The sequence below is a fragment of the Neolamprologus multifasciatus genome, chromosome 4 (assembly GCF_963576455.1).
Source record: "Neolamprologus multifasciatus chromosome 4, fNeoMul1.2, whole genome shotgun sequence".
Lineage (NCBI taxonomy): Eukaryota > Metazoa > Chordata > Actinopteri > Cichliformes > Cichlidae > Neolamprologus > Neolamprologus multifasciatus.
The window spans coordinates 6,749,057-6,775,185 of record NC_140442.1 but is presented as its reverse complement, the minus strand read 5'-3'; the positions used below and the strand labels follow the sequence as shown (position 1 = coordinate 6,775,185).

The 26,129-nt window shown below is 39.1% G+C and overlaps 1 protein-coding gene and 1 long non-coding RNA gene across 4 annotated transcripts in view; one reads left to right on the top strand and one right to left on the bottom strand.

Annotated features, from left to right (window-relative positions):
• Window positions 1-26,129, bottom strand: part of asic2 (acid-sensing (proton-gated) ion channel 2) — a 422,593-nt gene that overhangs the window by 325,372 nt on the left and 71,092 nt on the right. The window lies entirely within an intron of this gene.
• On the top strand, window positions 16,158-17,617 carry LOC146519661 (uncharacterized). Its single transcript, XR_014873749.1, has 2 exons — window positions 16,158-16,706; window positions 17,170-17,617. It is a non-coding gene; the product is annotated as an uncharacterized LOC146519661 (long non-coding RNA).

The following is a 26,129-nucleotide window of genomic DNA, read 5'->3' as shown; positions in this document are numbered from 1 at the left end:
TTCTATAGAGTCAAAGAATGCATGTGTGTGTGCGTATTTGTACTCGGACTTTATTACATCCGCTGTCATGTATTTTTAAAAGTGTTAAGTTCCCCTTTTCATTTTGAAACATTAGCTTAATTATTTCATGTAAACAAAAGCGTTGCCAAGCAGACTGGCAGCCTTAACAGTGTTGATGTGACACTGGTTGAGATTTGGCAGCAAGTGTGCTGAAGTGGCACCGAACAAGGCTGAAACTTTCTCACAGTGTCAGATGGTGCGGGGTTTGGGGAGCTGACAGAGGAGTGGGAAAAACCTCCCAACATGTTTTTCTCATTTGACAAAACTCAAGAAGCAAACTAATAAAGCGATACAGAAGCGAAATAAAAACTTTATTGTGGCGAGCACAACCACCAGACTGATGGGAAATGCTCGCCTTTTCTCTTTGTTTTAAAAGGAAAAACAATATAATTGTTGTATAACTGCAAATGGGGTCCAATTTCACATTTTTATAAAGGTAATGGAGAGAAAGCAAATCTCTTTTTTGGTTCCTTATAACTCAGTTTGTTATTTAAATGTGTCCTTAAGTGACTCATCTATGGCAGTTTACAGTATATATATGTAATCTGTATTTTCTGATAACAACACCTTTCTGGAGCAAATCTCTCTCTTAATACAACGCTAATAAAAACAGAATACAGCGATTTGCAAATGCTTTTCAACCTATATTCAATTGAATACACTACAAAAACAAGATATCTAATGTTCAAACTGAGAAACTTTAGAGTTATTTTGCAAATCCTCACTCATTTTTTTATTTGATGCCTATAACACGTTCCAATAAAGCTGGGACATTGGAATTGGATGAATGAATGCCTCAAACATTTACGTAGTTAGTACGGTCCAAAGTACACATTTCAAAAAAACTTATTTTGAATTTTCCCAGTGAAATATAAAGAATTTAGGAAAGATTATTCCACAGTATTTAATATGAAATGCATATATTCAACAAAAATAGTGTATAACTGCACATTATTCTCTTGCTGTAGTAGAAAAAACGTAAGATTTTGGCTTTAAAAACAACTTCCTTCCTTATTTTAATTAGCTATTTATTAACATTGTTGTTAAATTTGAGTCCAAGTCGATAGTTACAGGAAATGTAATGACTTTCCTGAGAATATCGAATTCACAAGAATGGGATAGATGTCATGTTACTGATCTTTTCCTACAAATTTGAATCTGTTCCTTCTTGAGATCAAATAAATGTTCCCACACTTTTCAGGATGAGACCACCCACCCAAAGACAAAATGTAGCCACTGCCGTGCCTGGAAGGGAAGCCTACAAAGTTTTGTAACAAGTTTAGTTTGCCAAACTGTAACAATACCTGTGTTTTTATATTCTTTAACAAACTGAGTCGAAAACTGAACGTTACATCTTGTTGAAAAGGTCCTTATTGCCAGCTGCTTCCCAGTTGAAAAATTAAGATAATGATTTTTCTTTGAGGTGGGTAATGAGGATAAAACAGAGCTGTTGCTGAATAAGAGACGTACAGAAAATACATGAAGATGAAATGGATATGTAACTTCACAGGTGATACGAAAAAATGATTCACGGTAAAATGAAGAAATTAGATGGTTTCTGAGAGCCAAATTCCTTCAGTTTCCACAATTTTATGCAAATTCTTCACTATATAAATGGCTGTGTGCCTCACTGGGTGCGAAAAACAGCAATCATCCCTCTGTGCCCTGTGGGCACGAGTGTGTAATGAGAACAGATCTACAGCAATAATACAAAATCTGAGTCTGAGCACACACAGAGAGCCCTACATGCAGGTTTTCGGAGGCATCCGTTAGCGAGTTTGTATTCATCTGCTATTTCTCTCTTTGCCAAATGAGGCCACGCAACGTGTGTGGGGATGGGGAGGGGTAGAGGGACAGTAAGGGGTGGAGGCAGCAGGCAAGAGGATGCTGGAAGAAAGCACAGTTTGTCCTCAAAGGGAGTGACAATATGAATTTCAGACTCACTGTAAAGGGAAGATAGTTTTTGATGGTTGGAGGTTGTTGTCGTTTGTCATTTCCTAGGAGCCACGTCGTAGGCCAAGGTCAAACAAACCTGACTCATCCTCCACCCGGCTAATATTCCTCACTGTGCTTTTGTTTATTCAATGCCTTTTAGCAAAGCAAACACAGAGTGGAATCATGGGAGCCATAGTCTTTATATTTTTCTTCAGGCCTGCAAGTGAATGGCGCTTTGGGAGCAAGTATAAAACCGAATTATGGGAAAAAAAATATATGAAGGAAGAAGAAATTGCTCTGCAACACCATCGTGAAAATCCCACAGGAGAGCGACCCACAAGAGGAGCTCAAGAATGAGAAAACGCCCCTGTGCCACCTATGACAGCTTCAGGCTGAGATAAACGAAGGAGGGTGAAAGAGGAGGAGGACAAAGATCAAGGCTGTAGGAAAATGAAAGATGAAAGCCACAGCAAATACCCCACAAGAAGCAGCGCTTTGAGACTGCAATATAAGTTAATTTGCACCTCAGTAGAGACGGAAAATGATGCATTACTGATGGAGCTCTGTGTTGACTGCGTGAGTGCTCGAGTTAGTTTGCTGCAACTGAGTCGTTATAACTATGAATCTAATGTTAGCACCAGAGCATGTCCCATGTCACAGCAGCTTAAATTCAAGCCTGGGGCACTGCAGCACCACTGGTTTTCTGTCCAACCAGCCAGCTGATTGAGCTCTGTGTCGGAATCACTCACCACGAAGAGCAAAGGGACAAGAACAAGCAGGGCTGCAGGCCTCGAGGCTCACACTGAAGGCTAAGAAACTCTTATGAGATAAGTTGAGGACAACAGTCTTCTAGGCAAACTCATCAAGCAGTTTTGTTAGAAACTCAACAGATCAACAACTCGCACTCCAAACAACGAGACTGGGATGACTTACTGTCATGATCCTGGGTCCTTTTGACCCAGCGTTTTGTGTTTTCTATTATTGTGATTTTGGTTCTGTTGTTCCTCCTGTTTAGTGTTATGCTGTTCTGCCCATCTATTCCTGTGTTAAGTCCGCGTTTCCTAGTCTGTGTCTTTGCGTGTATGTGTTTCCTGTTTATTGTGAAGGTCTGCGTCTTATGTGAGTGTTTTCAGTTTGCCTCCCTAGTCTCATCACGTTAATCACTCCCAGCTGTGTCCCCCACCTGTGTGTAATCTCCCTGTGTTCTCTAAGTGTTTTTAAGTCGTGTCTTCTGTCTTAGTCGTTGCTGGTTCGTCTGTGTTGTTTCCCCTCGGTCTCCCCGTATGTATTTCCCCGGACCTCCCTGCATCTTCGTTTCTGGTTTGTTTTGTTAGTTTTACCCAGTTTAGGTTTTCCTGTTTCACCTTCACCCACGCCATTGCTGTTTGTATTTTCTTTTGTTAAATAAACACTCATCTTCACCAGAGCTGCCGCATTTTGGGTCCTACCTCCAATTCCACACGTCTGCCACACCGGACGTGACACTTACAAGCAGGACAGCACACAAGTAAGTCAACACCTTGCTGACAAGGAAATACGGGGTCTATGTGCTATGTAGGTTTTTGGTGACAAAACAGCACAGACCTTCAGCGCCTTCTTCAAATGACGGTAAGCTGCTGAAAGCCTGGGATAAACAAGGTTAAACCACAAATGCATGTAAGAAGCACTGGCAGGGATTTTGAGAGTAAATCTTTATTGATTGACTGAACATTTCATACCACTATTTGAGGTGCATAAATGACACATTTAATTCATACATCTAGACTGTTCTTGAATACCCAGAGGCTGACACACATGCCATCATTCACGAACCCAAACCCACCTGTTGCAGTAAAAAATAAATCAAATCAAAAGGAAGATAAATAAAGAAAAAGGTTATGTTACACTTATAACAAGCCAAGTGCAAAACACATGACAAGAAGCTACCAACAGATGGCATTTATAGTTAAAAGACACTTTCTAAGACTCACTGGTAAAAGGATATTTGTAAAACACTTCCAAGTATTTTACAAGATCAGAAAATTTGAGCTGTTTAGTTAGCAACAACTTTAAGGGGGTGACATCCACATGAATGCAACACCCAAGGTTCTAAGTTTACCCATGTGGCCACTTTGACAGGACCTCTTGACAATGAATGTGATGTTGGTGCAGAATTATGTGATAAATAACATGTCATAACTCAAAAATATTTGAGCTACAGTTTCAGAATTTAAACTGTATTGTATTCATACACTAAGTTACTTTGCAATGCGTCTATACAGTCAATAAGTGTAGCCTGCGAGGGCACCTTGTTAGAGAAATAGCTCAGACTTGGAGTTAATAATGTGGTTAACTTCTGGCCACGAAAAAACAAAAAACAAAAAAACAAAACAAAACAGCTTCAGCTAAAATGTTCACGTCTAGTCTTCAGACATCACACCAGTGAATCGTATGTGTTGTGTCTATTTTTTTAATCCAAACTCTATTTGAACAAAATGATCGATTTAAATTCATACTTGTGTCAGTGGTTTAAATGTTAAACCCTCTGTGAATTTCACTTTCTAATTAAAACGTGAAAAGATCAGTATTCCCATTTTCCAACTGCTTTGAAATAGAATAGAGTAGTCTTTATTGACATTGTACATATACAATGAAATTATGGGTGCTCCATGCCAACTGTGCAGGAATAAAATGTAAATAGGAATAAATAACAAACAGGAGAAAAACATACAATCAACAGGAATCTATAGAAAACAATAAAAAGGCACAAATTGGAGAACAAAGCAGTGCAAAGGACTTTGTCTGAGTGGTGAGGGTTACTCAGACCATGGATCAGATTTGTGAGGTGAGTGGGCAGGGTAGTGTGTAGGTGATTGGGACCTGATTGACCTGAGGCACCGACCAGAGTGCAGGAGGTCAAACAGGTAGTGCGCGGGGTGCAAAGGGCAGTATAAGGCCACCACCAGATCCAGTCCACATTATTCTTCCTCAGGACACGAAGGAAGTTCAGCTGCTTCTGGTCCGTCTTTACCAGAGTGTTTGGTAACGCTCCTGTTCTCCATTTATAATCAGAGGGGAGCAGGCCTGTGTGTCCCTCCTGAAGTCCATTATGAGTTATTTTGTTTTAATGAAGTTCAGTTTCAGATTATTTTGTGAGCACAAGTGGGACAAGTTCTCACATCTCCATCAGAGATGAGCCCAACCACGGTGGGGTCATCAGGATACTCGATGATCATGTTGGTTAGGTGGGTGGGTGTACAGTCATATTTCTACAGGGAGTACTAAATTTGACAAAGGCATGCAACTGACATATCAGCAGACTAACTACTTATTCCAGCTTGTCATAATAACAAAAAATGAAGAGTTATTATTTTGCCTTTTCTTGTTGCTGACAGTCTGCAAATGATCAAAACATCTCCACTGACCCCCACACCCCATTCTTCTCTTCTCTAAACCTCTAGCATCCCGTCCCTACTCTGCATGCACGCTGTGTTGCATTTTTCAAAAGGATGTACATAAAAACAAAACGTTCCTCTGAATGCTGATAAAAACACGACACAATAAACACTCCATGACTAACATCGCAAAGAGAGAAAGACAACTGCTTAGTGTCGGGAATGCTGATGTCTTAATCCAGTCATCCTTTTTTTATTATTTAGTTTTGCTATTCTGTCTTCAGAATAGACTCTCTCAAATAACTGCATGTTCCTCAGACAGCTTTATGTCCCACTTCATTTTAAGGCTCAGAGGGCAGGATATTTCTGAACAGCTTTCGAAGAAACACGCTCTCAATAATTTCAGAATCCTCCCGTCCATTTCTGCATTTATGTAAATCTGTCAACTCATTTTTAATGGCTGCATCATAAGCATTCAGTGTCAATCATAAACCTACGTGGCCAAAGGACAATTATAATAAGAAAACAAGATGACCTTATAAAACCGGTACTAGTAATTCATAAATCTGTGGCTGGCAAAGCCTTTTGAAGCTACATTAGAGAGCAGAAAACCTGGATGTTCTGTACTATGTATGATCCTTTAGTACTATTCTGTGAATAGAAGTAACAGTTTCATTTGCAAGATTACTGATTAAATCAAAATCACAAAAAGAATATTTCCATCACCAGGCAACACTGCAGCTGCTCCCTGAATAATCTTCAACTCATTTCCTCCAGAGAGAAAAAACTACACTGAAGTCCCATGTGTGTGTGAAATAGCTTGTTTTAGTGGAATATCATTGCAAATATACATCCATACACTGTTTCTTTATGAAATATGCAACATGTCAGTTTGATATTTCAGGACAATGACACCCTAAACCAGCAGTGCATTGCAACCGAAATTAATAAGCCTATTAGTCCTTGTTACAAGTTTGGAAAAATGAAAGAAAACAGTCACTGACTGTGACCAAGAGTATTTCTATCTTGGCTGTCTCACAGTAGCTTCCAGCAGAGAAATGCAGATTTAAATGAGAGTGGGAGTAACAAAGATCTTAGCTGGAAAAAAGTAAAAGAAAGACAGACTGAGAAAGATCTGACTGCTTACACTGTTGGAATTCTTAACTCAAGAAGCCTAATGCAAAACTCTGAAGTGTTCAAAAAGCCAAGCTCATTCTGTGGATAGACAAAAACTGAGGGTGTTTTCACACGATGGTTTCGACAGCTAATGAGTTTGTAGTCTTGTGGTCTGGTTTATTTTCACACACAGAAAAATCCAAGCGAACTCCAAGAAATCAACATGCGTCCCTACAAACCATGTGACAATGTTCAGTCCGCTCATTGGCTGGATTCGTGTGGGATAGAAGCAACGAAAGTAAATACAGGAAGAAGGTGCTGTGTGACAAAACTGAGAATTTACGTGCATTTCATGGCTAGCTGCTAGCTCGTACAGACCTCGATTCTGTCACTAGTTAGCTAATATAAACTAATGTACGTCTATCCGGTCTTTGGTAAATGGTAAATGGCCTGTATTTGTATAGCGCTTTCACTAGTGACCCCTAGGGACCCCAAAGCGCTTTACACACCCAGTCATCCACCCATTCACACAGTGGTGGAGGCAAGCTACAGTTGTAACCACAGCTGCCCTGGGGCAGACTGACAGAAGCGAGGCTGCCATATCGCGCCATCGGCCCTTCTGGCCAACACCAGTAGGCGGTAGGTGAAGTGTCTTGCCCAAGGACACAACGACTCAGACTGTCCAAGCCGGGGCTCGAACCGGCAACCTTCCGATTACAAGGCAAACGGCCAACTCTTGAGCCACGATCGCCCGTAATCTTTAAGTGATTACGTATGAAACCTACTTCCGGGTCCAAACTACTCTGCGTTTATTAAGGCTGTTGTGTTTTTAATATGTGCTTGTGCTATTTAATATGAAGCCCCTAAAAAAAAAAAAAAAAAAAAAAAAAAGGCAGTGATCACTGTCGGCCTCGGTTTTTAAAACCTTACTATATCACTACAGCCCAGCCCATGCAGCAATAAATGAATGACTAACCTCATATTGTGGATGGATTATCTCAGTTGTTCTCCTGACTGAAGTTTGGTCCGTTTACAGCATCCTGCCATGCAACTGCATTTGTCCCTGACCATCAGGAACCCTCACATTAACTTTTGTGGGAAAAAGTTAGCATTCATCCTCCAGCTTCACTGTGCTAATGTGTTTATATAATGTTCATTATAGCTGTGTAGCTAGCCATCACATAGCAAATCATTATATATCAACTAGCCAAACTTCAGTAACCCTACAAAAGGCACTACTGTTTAGTTTTCTGTCTTCATTTATGTCGGAAGTGATAGCCGAGCTACACATTTTAATTTTTTCAGAAATCGCTCAATCAGAACCTGGTATATTATGTTTGGGTGGAAACTAGCAAGCTAACTCCCTGCTAACTTCTAACTCAGTTAAGTTTCATAAATTCTGTTTTCATGGACGTTATGCCTGGATGTTAAACTTAATTGTTACACCTGGTAGAACAGCCACACTGATCATTTTATTAAAGATTAAAAAATTTAGACAGTTTGTAACTCTCAGTGACGCCGCAGTCTTCGTTTGACTTTGGGACCTGAAGTGGAAGTTGGACCCAGAATGACATCAGATTTAAAGACCGAATTAGCCGCAACCAACCACCCACATGATGTCATGTTCCATACTGACAGAAGATGGCGCTAAACATGTTTTTAAAACTTTAAGCACTTATTTCTTAAATCCAGCTTCACAGGAAGTGTTGCCTCCATGTCAGTTTTTGAGAGCAGGGCTCAATGGTGTAAATTACCCGTCATATGTGGAGCATTTCATATCCCCTTTAAACAAATTAAACACCGCAGGTGTGAAAACACCCTTTGACAACTAATATGTCCAGCAACATGTTCTACCACAAGGTTCCTTTACATGTACTTAAACAGACTTTTAAATTATTTAAATAGATAAAACATAAAACAGCTGCAATTCTCAACAGTTAATGATGAATGCACCATTTTCTTAAATCTCTTTTAATCAAAGTGTAACCTAGAAAATATCATATCTTGATTACTTAACTTCAAATCAATTGCTTTGTAAAGTGTACAAATAATGAAAATCGTGTCACTTTCCTAAAACCTGTGGACCTGACTGTACAACATATCAAAAAATCTTTTGTTGTGTTTTTATGAGCTTATCCTGTGCGAGATAAAGTGAACATGTCCAAACCAGGATGTATTTCTATTTATTTTTAGATGCTTTTAAGGTAAACATTGTGAAGCCACAAATTACACACATAGAAGACAGCCACAAAATACCCCTTTCAGCCCTATTAATAATCACATACAGTAAGTGAAACTGAAAGAGTAATTTGTTCCATTACTTTGACAGTTCTGTTTAATCATGCGTTTCCCTCCATGCTCTGACTTAATTTTCACCTCTATGTGTTCAAATGCAATTATGATTTCATCAGTGCTTTGAAGACCCCAATCTCACACACACCAAAAGAGAAGAAATATGGAAGGGCTCCTGTGGGTTCTAGCCATGCCTGTGTTAGCACAGAAGTGGGCTGAAGTCTCTCTGAATCTCTTTCACAGTCACCTGTGGATTTCAAAAACCAGCAGCAGAAACAGAAGAGTGCCCAGGGTCCCTCACTAGCACTCAACAGCAAGCAACTTTTATTAAGCATCCTGCAAATCAACGTTTATGGTATCAAAGCTGAATACTTATTATATAACACATCTGCAGAGAGAATCTCATCTTTATTAATGGATGCCAATCTGGCCAAATAACATAGGGAAAGATTAGTTTAAGTTATGGTTTCAAAGGGCCGAGTATAACTACACAGTATGCAATTCAATTCAACAACCATGGCATTTATGTGACCTTTGGTGAGCTAGTATTCATATTTAGTACAAATATTTTTTTTCCTCAACAAGAGAGGAAAATCCATAACATAATCTAAGCACGAACAGTGCATTTCTGAAAATAATTAGTGGAATTTGTGTCCACATATTGGACTTTTCCATAGGTAACCATGCAAACATCCTCACCACTCTACACATCATCAGTCATACTGGCTTCCAGATGGTTCCTTTACCCGTTGAAATATGAGCTCAAGACACAGCTATGATCACTTATAAATCAAACAGAAAATGGTGCAACGGGGTAGAGAAAGGAAAGATTCATAAAAAATAAAGAGAGGAAGTCAATGGTGGAATAAATAAAAGATGAGCAGAGGACAAATGAGCAGTTGCACATGGCAACTACAAAACCTGTGAGGTAAAAGCCGAAGTGAGCACATGTTGTGCCAAGAACCTCGATACTCTAAAGAGAAACGGGTTGTCACACACACAGTCTTACATGAATATCAATACTTCTTAATAGTTCATCTGATCACAGAGATGTGCAGATAAACACTTCAGAAGCAAAAATAAAAACAGAGCGAAAGTATAAATGCACAGGCGTGCATTTGTTACAGGTTAAAACAGCCTTTCTGCCTCATAGTGAATGCACTTTTAAGTCACTAACTTTCTTGTGTCAGCTCATTTCCTCCTTGGCTACCCACCTCTCCAGGAAATACTCTGTGCCACCTTTAATCTCCACTTCCTGCCGCTTGCAGGATTCATTTATCTGAAGGCGAGAGGAAGACAACATGCCTGATGAGGCTTTGGCAGCATGCAGGGCCAAGGCAGAAGTGTTCAAGAGGAGAAAAGAGAAAGCAAAGAAAGGCTCTTAAAAACTGTTGTCATGGAGACAAAACATGTTGGACATGGTGAGAGGCAGCCGTTCCTCCCAAAGAAACAGCAAAAACAAAAGGCCGCTTACTGAGGAGGCGCTGACCATTAACACGCCGCACGGCGTTAAACAAAATGACGAAGATGATATGTCACCCAGCGTTGAACTGAGCTACAGCGAGGTGACAGCAGTGAAATAAAAATGTCATCTCTTCTGCATCTCCAAAAATAATGCTGTAAACAGTCACCGGTCCAGAGAGACACCTAATCTCAACACAGCAAACTGCAAAACAAGTCACACCTGAGCAGTCTGCGTGTCCTCGCCTACACTCTCCACTCGACCTACTCATCTCTGCCTCACTTCAGTATTCATCATGCGTAAGTAAGTATGCAGTCAGTTAGGCCAAGCATGTATTAAGAGAGCAGAGCGCCAGAGGCATGTTCTCAGCATCCCAGTAAATAAAATATACCTGTAGATAATATACTCTTATTATCTTAACTAATATTAAAGGCAGTAACAATGCATCGCTGGAGTAAATGTATTTATACTACTCATAGTAAATGTAGAAATTATATTTTTAAAACTTACTGTTTTTAGACCAAATCTTAAAAATGCATTAGTGTACATGTTGTCTCAGAAGGAAGGAACCAAACAAGAACTTTATCTGAAAAAATACCCAGATATTTAATATTGCTTTCCACAGCCCCATGAGTGAATAAGGAAAATTTAAGTCCACACCAGCGTGGGACAAAAAAGAAGTCTAAAACCTGACCTGTGAGGATATACAATACAATACACTGAATAGTGAAATAGAAGCCAAACCAACTATCTGGTGTTGCAAACAACATCTATTCTCCCCAAACAACTGTGAATGCAACAATGTAACCTCTTTTGTACAGTCTACACTCCTAACACAAAGCTGACCCATATGGAAAAGAAATAGAAAAAACGTATATAAGACTTGCATAAGATGTGGCCTACTTCATATAGTGAATCATATAAGGCTGATATGATTTACTCATGAAAGTGGCCACTTTCTCATTACTTTCATATATTGTTTTGGTAAGTAATACAAAACATACAAGTTTCATTTATATAATTTTTCAAGCGATCTTATATTTGTTTTCACTCTTGTATGCTTTTCACACAAGTTTCACACAAGACAGATACAAACTTTATAAGATTTATATATATCTTTTCCATATGGGGATAGCAAACGACCCAGTACTCTTATGATTTCTTTAGCGTTCAAAAATGCAGAGATGTAATTTTCAAGCTAGTACTAATGAAAATGATAATGACTGTTATATGATATAAACAACTATTTGCTGAAACACTTTAGAATCAGCCTAAATTTACAGTGGATGCTAAATGCAACCTCATTTCTTCTGCCTGGGATGTCCCACATATCAATTACCTTGCAGTGCTCAAGCAGGTAACAATTATTTTCATTACTGATTATTCTGTCTTTTAAAATGAGAGATTAATGGTTTAGAATGTTAAATGTGAGTCAGGGGGGAAGAAAAAACTGAACTGAAAGATGCACCTCTCGTTGCCTGCAAACAATCTAAAACATGATATATAATTTACAATAATATATATATATAGAAAGAAGAGCCAAAAGATAACATATGCTATATATACTAATATACTGAGTGCTGAGTATAAGCAGCATTTTTTTATTTGCACTTAATGTACTTTAACTGTTTTTATTCAGTGGAACGTGAGAAAATATTGTATGTTTTCATTTCCAAAACTCAATATTCTTAAATTGAAAACCCATAAAAACACTCCCCGGGAGGGTCACAGACACATTTAGGTCTTTTCGGAAACTAAAGGAAATATTGAGAGAATATGAGAGAAGACTACATTAACAAAAGTCCTTGACTGACATCAATTTGTGTGTCCGCCATTAATTATCTGTCAATTTATTTTTCGGGAAAAGGAAAACACATGATAAAACTCTAGTTCATCTGATGCACTAAACGTGCAGTTTGTTTCCACGAAAGGTTTCAGTAATTGCTAAATCATTTAAACTCGAAAAATGTCATGTTAAAAATGAGATTGGTTTGAAAATATATGTTTATTTTGACAAATCGGGTGGGGGGCAACGCAAGCTGCACAGTTATTAAATGTCACTACTATTTAATTTTTTTAAAATATTTTTTTAATATTTCATAACAGAATTGGACAAATATAGACAGGTGAAAATGTGTGGATAACCCAACTTTCAGTGCTTTGTAAGCTACTGGTCCACCATGCTCAACCAGAACAGTGTGTTGGCACTGATCGTAGATTTCTAAAACTTTACTTTGATGTTTTTATGATGGTGGGGAAGAATAAGTGGGCGATGGGTGGCTGGGGTTTGTATCTGACAACTAACAAGGCCACAACATATGATTCACAAATTTTCCACACACATTGTTCCATTCAGTGATCCCTTATTCCCCATAGCTTGTATTGATTTGCTGTAATCCTTTTCTCCAAGACGACAAAATGCCCCCCATCACATAACAGAGTCACCAGATCCCTCCACTGAAGGGGTTCAAGCATTCAGGCGTGTACAGTCTCTGCGGATATGTTGAAGAATGACTAATCTGACCACATCACTCGTTTCCACATCCCCATGTAACAATGCCTGCAGCTTCTGGACCAGTGAACTCTTACATATCCATCTATCTCTGTGATGAGGTGTTTATGTACTGCCTATAATGCTCCTCTTTTTATAATAGTCTGCATTCTGCTCTTGTAGACCAGTGTCCCAGCCACTTAAAAGGAACAGTAAGTAATTTTTTGTGGTTATTTAAAAGAAAAGAAGGTTGTTGTACTTATTAATATGCGTTTATTAGTGTGCAATTATGTCTTTCAACCATTAAATCCATGAAAATACATAAAAACAAGCACCATCACCAAATCTCTTTTTATGTTTCTCCACAAAGTATTGAATTACTTCTGTGAATCTGTCATCCATCTGTTGTTCGACAAATTAAAACACTACTAAACATAAAACTGCAAAAAATTATCCCAGTTGTTCTCCTGACTGAAGTTTGGTCTGTTTACAGCATCCTGCCATGCGAATGCATTTGTTCCCAACTATTGGAAACCCTCGCGCTAACTTTTATTGAGTAGAAAAAAGTTAGCTTTCATCCTCCAGCTTCATTGTGTTTTTATGCTAACATAGCTGTGTTGCTAGCGATCACGTAGCACATCATTACATACCAGCTAGCCCAACTTCAGTAACCCTACAAACATCATTGCTGTTTAGTTTTCTGTCTTCATTTATGTTGGAAGTGATAGCAGAGCTGTACGTTTTAATTTTTTCAGAAATACCTCAGTCAGAACATGCTATATCATGTTTAGGTGGAAACTAGCGAGCTACCTTCCTGCTAACTTCTAACTCCGTAAATTTAATACATTCTGTTTTCATGGATGCCTGGATGTTAAACTTAATTGTTACATCTGGTAAAGCAGCAACACTGATCATTTTATTAAAGATTAAAGAATTTAGACAGTTTTTAACTCGCAGTGATGCCGCAGTGTGTGCTGGACCTGAAGAGGACGGAGTTTTGGACCCAGATTTCTCCGCGAGACTCCTGACTACGGTAGCCGTAATGCTTTGACAATCCATGCGGCTTCGTAGCTAACCAAAGTCGTACTAAAACATATTTTCAGTAAGCACGGTCAGTAAGCACAACCAGAATTCATACATCACTGGTGGTTATTCAACTCTCACCCTGGTTAAAAGACTGTTACTGACAGAACAGCGTAAGTGGAAGACTTATTGGCAGACCGCCACTAGAAAAAAAGAGCACATTATCACAAAATCTTATCAACTGCCAAACCCTGTGCCTTGGGGGGTCTTTTTTTAGGTTAAACGTGACCATGTTGTAAGAATAAAACAATATTAAAATTATTGTGCATGAGAGTTTGAGTTCTGGCCTAAATATTTGCAAGCAGTTTCTAAATGTAGATAATGTCAACTTCCAAGCCATTTGGTATCACCACCTTTTTCTCATTGCTTCCCCTCTGTCCATGTTTTCTAACCACAGACATGCTCATAACACCCGACAGGCGGTTGGCTTTTTTCATGCCCAGTGCTGTGAATGATTTAACATATGCCCAGTCATGTCCTGGAGCACGGAGGATGAATAGAGGAAAATGCAAGTTTCATTACATTTGTGCTGTGCTGCAGGCAAGTAATTATACTCAGGCAACAGCAGATTTTACTCCTTCCTTTGGATGGCCAGGTTGAATGACCCTAGCTTTGCATCTACTCAGCAAAAAACCTTTTATTGTGGATGGCCTGAAGGGCAAAAAAAAAGGCAAGTCCTTTGACTGAAAATATATTTTAAAGTCCTTTATTGCACATAAAGCTCAAGTGAGTTGGTGGCACAGAAAGAACCAGAAGCGGTTAAACAGTGCTCCTGTCTCCAGAAAGATTATGAATTGTCACTTTATTTTTGATTGAGGTCAACTTAAGTTCAATATTCTTGGGAAGGTATATAGTTGAAGACCCCAGAAGATATAATGCCAGCAGGCAGACTGATGTGGATCTGTGCAGAGCTCACATGTTAACCAGGCATAATTTGACTGTATGGGTCACAACAGGAGCCATTTCCATCTCCAGAACCAAGAGGAAATATATGAAATCAAAATGTCATCTTAGTAAACTTGCACAAAGCTGAGATTATGCATTTTTCTCTCCAGTTTCCAGATGACATTTAAGGAATGGAAACATCCAGCTGGTACAGTAAAAAAAAAAAAAAAAAGATCATTTTTACACAGAAACGATAAAAAACCCGTAGTTCTACTTCATCACGTTTTGTTACTTTCTTTGTTGCTGTGATTTCAAACAAAATTTCTCAGTATCATATCATCTGCAATAATACTAGTATAAATACTGGTGTAAATTTTTAAATGACAGGAGATATCATAGGACAGCACATGGTAAGGTGGTTAACACTGTTGCAAAAAGATCCTGGATTCGAATCCAGTCTGGCCAGGGCCTTCTGTGTGAAGTCTGAATGTTCTCCCCATGCTCATGAAGGGTCTCTCCGGGTACTCCGGCCTCCTTCCACAAACAGTCCATTAAAGTTATGGGTGAAGTTAAACGATGGACAAATTGAATTAGTTAGCTTGTTATCACTGACAGTAACTATTAGCAAAAGAAGGGTGAAAAATGTGGTTTATTATGTCTGAACTAATTAATATTGCAACTTCAGAAATATAATTATCTCAAATTTTGTTAAAATATGGCACCAGGGGTGAAGCTGAATTACTCACCCATAGTGCTTATGTAAAGCAAATAATTTACAGACGAAGACTTAAAACTTTCCTTTTTGTTCTTCTGAGTCACATTTTGTGTCTAAGACAGCTTATGACTGTACTGTTTACCTGGTGGACACTTCATCGTGGGTATTCTGAGTCAATCTAATGGTGTTCATGTTTAAAATCTAAATCCTGTAATAAATTACAAATAAAAAAATCTAACTAATCAGCATTTTCACATTTTTTCTACAAGTTGCAATAACTAACATCTCAATAATATGGTATCCCTCCTGTATAAGGATCTCAGACAAATAATCACTTGACTGCACTGTAATGTAATGGGCCTCAGGCTTCACTTATTTGCATGTAGAGGAGAATAAAATGCAATTAAATCCAGAGGAGAACGTTTAACTAAAATATCATGGGTCAACATACTTAGCAGAAACTAATAAGGGACATTTTATTTCTCCAGTAGGTTCAGCATAACTCCCTAATGACTTGTCTGCATTTCTTTTCTCAAGGAATAAATTTGGTCAGTAAATTTGAATTCGCACAGACTTTTGTCTCAATCAAACCAGATTAGTGCTCCAACAAGAGCAGAGTAATGAAATATTTGACAAGCTCCACAGTAACTCAACTTATCATTCCACACAGCATTTTAAGCAGTAAGAAATAACAGGATGCAGGTTGTAATTGGTCGAGCATTTTTTTTTGGCGGGGGGGTCTGTCTGGTCTAGATATGCACTAAATTTGATAAGAAACAGCAGGCACTTGGGACTGTAAATTTTATGTGGTACAGGGGAAAAAATGACACATATTTATATACAAGCTTTACAAGAGTTTTGACTCACTGATTAAGGAATATGATATTAAAATCATCCATCTTTCCCTGCTGAAAAATAAATGCATTTATTCTCTGTTATTGCAATACACGGTTATGTTCAAATATCAAGAGGTGCCTTGATAATTACAACACTCCAGTATGAGCAGAGCTTTGTTTGATCAAAAACATGTGCTGTTATCACAAAGAAAGCAAAACTTAACCAACATTTAGTCCAAATGTCAAGTGATGTCGGGTTATGTTTTCACACTAAACGGTAAATTTCCACCTTTAAGTCACTGTTTATTTTACATTACACTTTGCAGGATAAAAAAAAAGTTCCCTTCTTTAGTGCAGGATTTCCCAACCACTGTGCCACATAGGCATATTGTGAGAAGTGATCAGGTGTATCGTGGAAGATTATCTGGTTCCACCTGATTAGTACTCTAAGCCAGCGGTCCCCAACCCCCGGGCCACGCACTGGTATCGGTCCGTGAGTCGTTTGGTACCGGGCCACGAGAGTTGAGGCTCGGGTGTGAAATTCATTGTTTTCATGGTTTTTATCATTAACTCCGTTTCCCTGCGACTTTTTCCCGTGTTGTAGTTGTGTGTCTTATTTTGAATTAAATATTTACGCGTTACCATAGTGACCAGAGAGCATTCAGGGGCAGAGAGGAGGATGTTACTCTCAATGTTGTTGGAGCATTTCAGGACGGTGCTGCTAATAAAGTTACACAATTACACAGTGAATTCGTGTTTATTATTATATTTACAAAATACCACAGTTTTTGTCTTGGTTGTATGATTTTATTTTGTTGTATTAATCCGACACCTTAAAGGCCGGTCTGTGAATATATTGTCTGACATTAAACCGGTCTGTGGCGCAAAAAATGTTGGGGACTGCTGCTCTAAGTGATCAGCGTGAGTAACGGGCAGAACAATTACATTCTCTTCCACTAGAGGGCAGAACAACTACCTGCTCTAATTAAATGGGTTGCCAACTGCCAGTAAAACAGAAGAAGACAAAGAAGAAATTACATAATAATTATGCTGAGAGTCAGACAATAGCAATAGATAAATATTTGAAAAGAAAAAGTGGCCAGTCTGACCTCGGTCCTGAGAAAATTCTGACCCAGATGAAGGCCCTAGCATGAGTAGAGGTCAGAAGAAAGCAAAAAAGACATACTGGGGACAGACTGAACCAATTCTGTTATGCCTGGTGCATGGGGAAAAATTATCAATACTCTTTTTTTGTGACATTTTTGTTTGGTGGTGTATTGTGTGATTTTTGTAATGTGAAATATGTGCCGTGGCTTCAAAAGGTTGGGAAACAGTCCTCTAGTGTGCGAGGCATGAGGCATGAATACATAGCAATGACAGAGGTGGACAGAAGTAGTGTTTAGACTGCTGATCAGTCGGAACTACTGAGCACTGAGTTGGTAGTTGTTAGAACTTCAGTTTAGTTTAAATAGAAAAAAAAAAAGTTTGTTAGGTCAAGTCACTCAGAAGACAGTTGTTCAGCTTTCTAACTGCAGGAGAGAATTTGAATGCTGTGGCTATAGTAGGAACATTCAGCAGCATAATGAACATCTGCTACCAGACAAGACATATTGAAATATGATGAACAGTAAGAAAGAAAATGCATATAGTATGTTTTTTTCCCCAATGAGCAGTCCAAACTCTGACTCTGAGGGAAAATGTCATGTCTGAGGTGAAACATGACTGAAAGCCAACATATTGGAGCTATGCAGATGTAGTAAGCTGAGGTCAGATGGTTGGTAAGAGACTAATTATTGCAGAGTGATTTGCACTAATAAGATCTGAAACCCTGCACTGAGGTCAGCTCCACTGAGGGCAGAATGGTGATCAGTTCAGAGACCAGACGATAAGTCTCCCTACAGGCAAACCCGTGCCTCTAATGAAACCATTACGCAAATGTTTCTCATTCAGTATCCTTCAGTCACCCTTCAATTTCCTCACGTCACGTCTACTGCCTCTCCAAACCTCTCCCCTCCTTTCACTCTCCTCTTTCCTTTCTTTCTCCCATTCTCCTCTTTGTGTTGCCTCTCACGCCAGTAGCTGCTGAATTATTGATGGGATGTTGAGCTGGTGAGATTTCTCCTGCTGCGGACTTGTTTGTTGGTCTGGGTTTGTGTTGCTTTCTTTCTGTTGTCATGCTGCGTCTGTGTGTGTGGAGTGTAAGTATACATTTGCGTTCGGCTAATCAAATCTTCACCGTTTCACCGCAAGACTTTTTAATCAGCGAGCACTTGTTCTGAACCATCAATGTATTTTGAGAAGGAGAATTAGATGAAGCGCAAGCACAGGAATATATAGTCTCCTAATATATGGGTACAATCAGTCCACAATCCTTTCTGAGTCATGTGAGTCATGAAGGATTGATGGAAACAGCATGACTTACAGTACATAATTACCAAAAGCTTTATTCCCCTTATGGCTGGGTGACATCTTCAGTATAATGTTAATTTATGGTTTATGGATAAATCACATAAACTTATAACAAAATACAAGTTCTACTCTTAGGTGCAACCGTGGCACTGGGGGTTGGGAAGCGCATCTGTAACCGGAAGGTCGCCGTTTCGATCCCCGGGCTCTCTGTCCTGATCATTGTGTCCGTGGGCAAGACACTTTACCCTACCGCCTACTAGTGTTGGCCAGAGGGGCTGATGGCGCGATATGGCAGCCTCGCTTTGGGTGCCTTGAAAAGCACTATATAAATCCAATCCATTATTATTATTATTACTTTACACCCTGAATTGACCTTTTGGATATAAAGCATGATAACTTTATAATTAAATCTTTTAAATGTATACATATTCTTTGTAAGGTCATAGTGACTATTTACCACCAAGTTCTAATCATGTCATCAGGCTGATGTCACATTTACATGATTAATTTTGAAAACAGGGAACAAAATATCTGTCCACACAAAACACTAAAAGCTAGTTCAAGCTCTATCAAGACCATGTGAACACAGCAAGTGGTAAACAGATACAGATAGATTATCCTGTCATAGTATAGTATGGAAAAAGGAAATAAAGAGCATACTACGGTGGCCCTGAGACACCAAATGGACTGCAACTTAAGAAAACATCAGCAATAAGAAAAACGCTGCAAAAGCACACAAAACACAACGGAAATAGGAAAAAACACAAGGGAAGTGTTTCTGGGGAGACAAATGGCCTGTAAATGGTAAAAGGCCTGTATTTGTATAGCGCTTTTCTAGTCACACTGGTGATGGCAAACTACATTGTAGCCACAGCCACCCTGGGGCGCACTGATAGAGGTGAGGCTGCCGGACACTGGCGCCACCGGGCCCTCTGACCACCACCAGTAGGCAATGGGTGAAGTGTCTTGCCCAAGGACACAACGACCGAGACTGTCCAAGCCGGGGCTCGAACCGACAACCTTCTGATTACAAGGCGAACTCCCAACTCTTGAGCCACGATCGTCCTACAATAACCCAACGGACCAGTTGCAGGAACCCAAAACATGGTAGGTGTGTTTTATCATGATTCATATAATACTGATGACGGCTTTTTAGGCTAATAGTTAGGCTAACACCCTTACCTCTCATCTGTTCTTTCCTCACAAAACCGATACATCCTCCACTTCTTTTAAGTTTCTCCCAGTGCAATTCTTAGCATATTGTGGTTCCTGCAACTGGTCCTGGTTCCTTGCAGTTTGTTTGGGCTCTCAGGGCCACCATAGCATATACCTTTGTTGTTACAAAACAAAAACTTTGTGTTTGTGAAAATCTTCACCCTGGAAAAAGTTTTGATTTAATTATGATTTATTATTAGTGTCTGGCTTTCTACCACAGCATGTCTTTTGTCTCCCTCACTTTACACCCGACCAGTTACGGCAGAGGGCTGGCCCTTCCTGAGTCTGGTTTTGCCGTGGTTTCTTCCTGTTAAAAAAAACTAGCTGTAAATCTAGATAATGATACATTAATTGTAGTGCGGGGCCTGTTTGTGAGAAACACATCTTTATTCTGTTATTTAGGTATTTTCCTGAATTTAACAAATTCAAAACAATGCCCAGGTCTAGCTTCTGTGGATCATAATTATAGGCAGACAGCAACAGTGCGTTGGCAAGGGTTTGAACAAGTACAGATGCAATAATGACCACTAAGAACTCACCATCCAAATCTATTCTTCATAACATAAAAGGCCAAGATTAATGCTGATAGTTTTTGTTTCTAAAGTTTATATACCACATGAGATTTCTCATTTATCAATTAGGTAAAATGAAATGAAATGAAAATGTTATGTAGTGTTTTTGTTTCTTTCTTATAAACAAAATTCAATCTGAGGTTAAAAGTGTAGTATTTTAAATTTAGATAGTTCACTCAGTACTGGGGAAATGAATGGTTCGTCATATTTCCTCATGGATGACTCAAAAACACCAAGAAGCATGATGACTCAGTAAATAAATAATGTAGCACTAATTAACATTAATTTCCAAAGCAGGGGAGTATTAACTAATAAAATCAATATTGTGATGACATTAAGATGTTCCAGATTTTGCATTTTTGAGTAATTTTGTGTAAATATAATGTCAACATTACTAAACACGCTCATATGTTTAGGGCAACTGCAATTTTTCATCTAACAAAGTGTGTAATGTTTACTGCTCCACTAGGATACAGCAGCAACCTCCTACACAAGTACTGCAGGGCCAACGTTATCCCTGCCACACTTTCCAGACTCAAACTCAAGTGAACTGCATGAAAGCCTCAGTCTACAGATCTGTTGCCACACAGGCATGTAGTGCAGTCCATGCCCCTTGGAAGCACTATAATTAACGAGACTGAGAAAAATTAACACATATGTTTGTTCCATAGCTGCATTAAATCCAGCTATATTTCCCCTCACTCAAACCAAACTCACCAAACTCTAAAGTCCGTTTGTGAATAAATATGGTTTTTCCCTGGATAATTACAACATTATAAAGTGTAGAACATAGATATGTCTTGCCATCAGAACACACTAAGGATTTAATGAAGAGTTTATACTCAGAAGTACTCATTTGTAGTCAAAGAACACTCTACACAGAGCAAGGTAATATATTCAGTTAGCATACAGTGTTCCCACACTGGAGATTTTCTTCAAGCGTTTCATTTCACAAACAATCAGCGAAGCCACCTTTATTGTAAGACACATATCCAGAGATCGTGACTGTTGTTTTACAGCTGTGGCACTTGACATGAATATGCAACATGTTGTAGTCTACTTTATTTCAATAAATGTATCTTCATGCTAAAGGGGTTTAAAGCTTGAAAGAGACCTTGAGACATGACTAAGCTCCAGAGAGCCCTTTTCCCTTCAGCATCTACCAACAAATTAATTACTTTACACAGTATCAGTGAAAAGGACAAAAGTACAGACTATAGTAGCTGACACAGATGAGACTGGTCTTTAGCTAAAGGCTGCTTGAATCCATCTGCACACAGAAACTCTTAGAGATAATCCAACAGTGAGCTACAGTTGCAAGACAAATTTTGTTAAACCTTTTGTAGAGGATGACTTCTACAATCACTACTCAATAAATGTGGTCCAAGTTGTACGTTTTAGATCCATGTATTCATGTATGGGAATACATTACCCCCCCCCCCCCTCCAAAACAACAACAACAACAACAACTTCATATCAGTGGTACCTTATAAATTCCCATCCAATTCCAGTTCCAATAAACAACCTGAACTCTCCTTTGATAAAGGTCTCCTGTTCTCCAAAAGAGTGTTTTTGTGTCAGCAATCAGAAGATCTATGTATGAACTCCTCTACCTAGGGGTGGATGTCCTGCAAAGATCAGAGCAAGAGCAAAACATAAAAATCCTGAAAGAGGTGGAAAATAACCTAAGGCTAGCAGCAGGTAATGTCTGCAGGAATCTTTACAACTTGCTAAAATATTGGTTTTTGTGTTTATTACGATAAAAATACTGACAATTGTGTTATCAGAAGGACATCACTAAGGAAACCACTGCTCTCCAAAGGCACAAAACATAGTGGAGCACATACTGAAAACAATTATAAATTAAAAACTAGATAAAACATTTTTACACATCAGTATAAAGGCAGGAGTCCGTGACCCAAAGCTTATAAACTGTCAGATGATGCAAGAAGACCAAGACCCAAAGCATGAATGTAAAACAACAACAGCATGAATGAAAAACCAGTAAAGTCATGTTTTTGGGATGGCCCAGAGTCCTTAACCCAGTAGAGCAGCGGTCCCCAACCTTTTTTGTGCCACGGACCGGTTTAATGTCAGACAATATTTTCACGGACTTGCCTTTAAGGTGTCAAATAAATACATCAAAATAAAACCATACAACCAAGACAAAAACTGTGGTATTTTGTAAATATAATAATAAACGTGAATTCACTGTGTAATTGCGTAACTTTATTAGCAGTGTCCTCCTGAAATGCTCCAACAACACAGAGTAATATCCTCCTCTCTGCCCCTTAATGCTCTCTGATCGCTATGGTAACACGTTAACATTTCTTTCAAAATAAGACACACAACTACAACACCGGTACCAGTCCATGGCCCGGGGGTTGGGGACCGCTGCAGTGGAGGATGTGGCATGACCTTAAGTAAATCTAAAAATATATTTGAGCTAATATGGAAATGAATGGTCCAAAATTCTTCCTCCTTCTTGCGCAAGCAGTATAAGCAGCTATAATAAACTTATCATATAATGATCCATCGGTGCAGGAATCCTCCTAAATAGTCCAGTTTGGTGTAAGTTGGTGTTTTGAAACTTGACTATCAACTAAAGTAACACATCAAGTTTTCTGCTAGTATTTCATATTCTTTTGTGATTTGGAAGGTGAAAAAATACAAAGGTTTTTACACAAGTGCTGTTAAATAAATGAATTCACAAGCATCATTGAGCTCTGCACAAAACAGAGAAACCTTCTCTCTTTGCTTAACATTTTAGCTTAAACTGTGAACTAATAAGTAAGTAAACTCATTAATTGACTTTAAATTTCACTTACAAAACTGTACAGAACACAATGTGGCATGTGAGACATCTGGCTTACCAAGCATGTGAAAAAAAAGCATAAATAAACAATGAATGAGGCCTTGTGATTTGTTTTTAATCTTTTCTTAGTTTGTTTAAAATCACAATGGATGCAATGGATCTAAAAGAAAAAAAAGCTACTGTAAAACATAAGATGATCAATATTTGACTAACTGCTTATTACACTTATTGGCTCATAGCTGGCTTCTCAGCTGGATGGAGGAAAACAATGCTGGGCACCTCTAGGTTACCAGTAAGCCAGTTTCAAGCCTTTACATGATATTTTTTGTGGAAAAAAACAATATAAATCAGGTAATCCATAGTTGTAGCACATCAGCTTGTATTGCACTCAGCAGGGAATCGCACTTTCTCATGGTTGACTGCATGTTGCTGAGCTAAAATGAAGTAGGAACTACACCTTCCATAGTAATTTCAGAAAATAGACGTTGCTTTTACTAAGGCACCCTCACTTTTACCAGACACACAAATAACAGTGTAAAACCTAATGATGGCTCTACTCTACAAACAAGTTAAAATCATGCCTTCAAGCATAAAGAGATAAATCCCTGGTGTTTGAATAGTTAATACTCCCACTTTACTTTGCATGGTTTAGGTGCACTGATGGGAAAACGGTAATAGAGAAAAGTCAACAGGAGAAAGGGGTGGGGGTGGGGGGGCAAGAGGGAATCCCATCGGTAAATTTTGGCAGCTGGCAGTAATTTGTCATTAGCTGTATTAGAGAGACGTTTGTCTGTTTGCTTCCACTGGTTTTATCATTAAGCTAATTATATGTAAGGCTTTTGGAGACACGTTTATTAATGCCAATAATTCTACTTGGATTAGGAAGGAATCCAAATCATCTGCTGCATTTGCTGTTCTGGGACGGAGTCAGTACAATAGTCAACAGTCTCTCTCTTCTTTTCCCTCACCCTACCTCACTTGTATAAGAAGGCCGAGCTGCACACTCAGTTAGTTCTGCTTCTTTGTGTCGATGGCCAACAGAAGGGTAAAGGAGTCAACTCAAGTAGAAAGCATTAAATAACAACAACAATAATAATATACAGTATTAGACTATTTTTACACTGCAATGAAACGCCATTCTTTACTTGCTTCTTATCGTTAAAAGGTCAGAGGTCACTATTTGCTATAGCACTTTACCATTAAAAGTTTTGATCACAGTCCACTACACATTCAGCTCTCACTTAACCACAACAGACTGCTATGAAATCTGCATTACCACAGATGGTGCACCAAGCTGTCTGTCAATCTTAAACTCCATTCTCCCCTCTCATAAATGAGACCCCCGCTCATTCATCATCTACTTAGGATAGCGGAGGAGTTTAAGTACCTCTGCTAACTCATCTACAACCTGCAGTGGGCACTCCAGGCTTTTCCGTCTGAAAATCATGACTTCAGACTTTCCATCACATCTATTTCACACTGTGCTGCAAACCACTGCACTATGAGGGCATTACATAATGAAGCCAAAAGAATCACATCATCTGCAAAAACCAGGGACAAGATCGTAAGGCTACTGAACCCAACAACCTTCCCACATTGGGGAGCCTACACCCGGCTTCTTCTACATAGGTTGTGTCAGTGGGTGTCAGGAAACTTTTTGAAGTATCCCTTCCACCACTTGACTCTATCCTTAGTTGATTCAGTGTAGGCAGAGAACTTTTCCCATCCAAGTTGATCTGCCACAATTGCTACAAAGCCAACCAAAGATCTCACTCCATGGCCTCAAAGTACTCCCACACCCAAGTTTTAGCTTCAGCCACTACTATAGCTGTACTGCTATTGGTTTGCCAGTACCTGCCAGCTGCCAGCAACGTCTCACAAGTCAAACAAGCTCAATAATACTCAGCTGACATATTCCTTTACCTCCAGTGTCTCTCATTTGGTTCACCCCTATGACAAGCACCAACTACCTTAAGGCCAAAGAAACATGCGGTCATCTCCTCCTTGGAGATGCAGAACAGTGGGAATTCACACTGAATGTCCCCATTCTCCCTCAGAATGCTTCCGAAGTGCTACCAGAGATTGGAGCTGAACATCTTCTGGATCAAGGGCTTCCTGGTCCATCTTCACACTTTGGGGACTTAGGGCCTGTTTGGCATCCTCCCTATCACCTGACCCAATTCATCTCAAAGAGGTGATTAGTTAATTCCTTGTCTGCCCTCTTCAATTGAGTGTCCAAGCCACAGAGAAGCAAGCCTCTTTTCAACTGGGAAAAACCCATCTTCTTCACATACTTCAAATAATGCCAACTAGCCCAAACAGATAAAGTTGAACTTGAGCAAATCACATTATTTTCTCAGAAAATTACAGCAACAGAAAAAACAGATTTTGGAACTGATTAAGTCTATACATGGATTATCCGTGCAATGAAAGTGGGTAAAGATGGCAGATGTTACACTGGTTGTTTACTAGCTAATGCTTTATTATTATGAGAAACACGTGGTCTCCATTAAATTGATGTGGAAGATACATTTGTAGACAGCTGAACATCAGGGTGCAATGGTTCACCAGAGAGCTGAACATTTCCGAGGCTGACCAAGGGTAAGTGATCATGGTTGATCAGCTGAAAACCATTCGACTGTGGTCATCGACCTGTTGCTCATGTAGCTCAAACTCAAACTTTTCCTTAGACATCCCAGTTTAACAGGATTCACAGAGACTAAAAACCATTACAAATACTGTAAGGAAACAATAACAATTTAATCCCCTTCCTCTGCTCTCTGTAAAAAACCTCTACTACATCCTGAATATGTAAAGCATCACAAAAATGCACAATCGACTTTCCATTTCATTGTGGTTAATTATATTG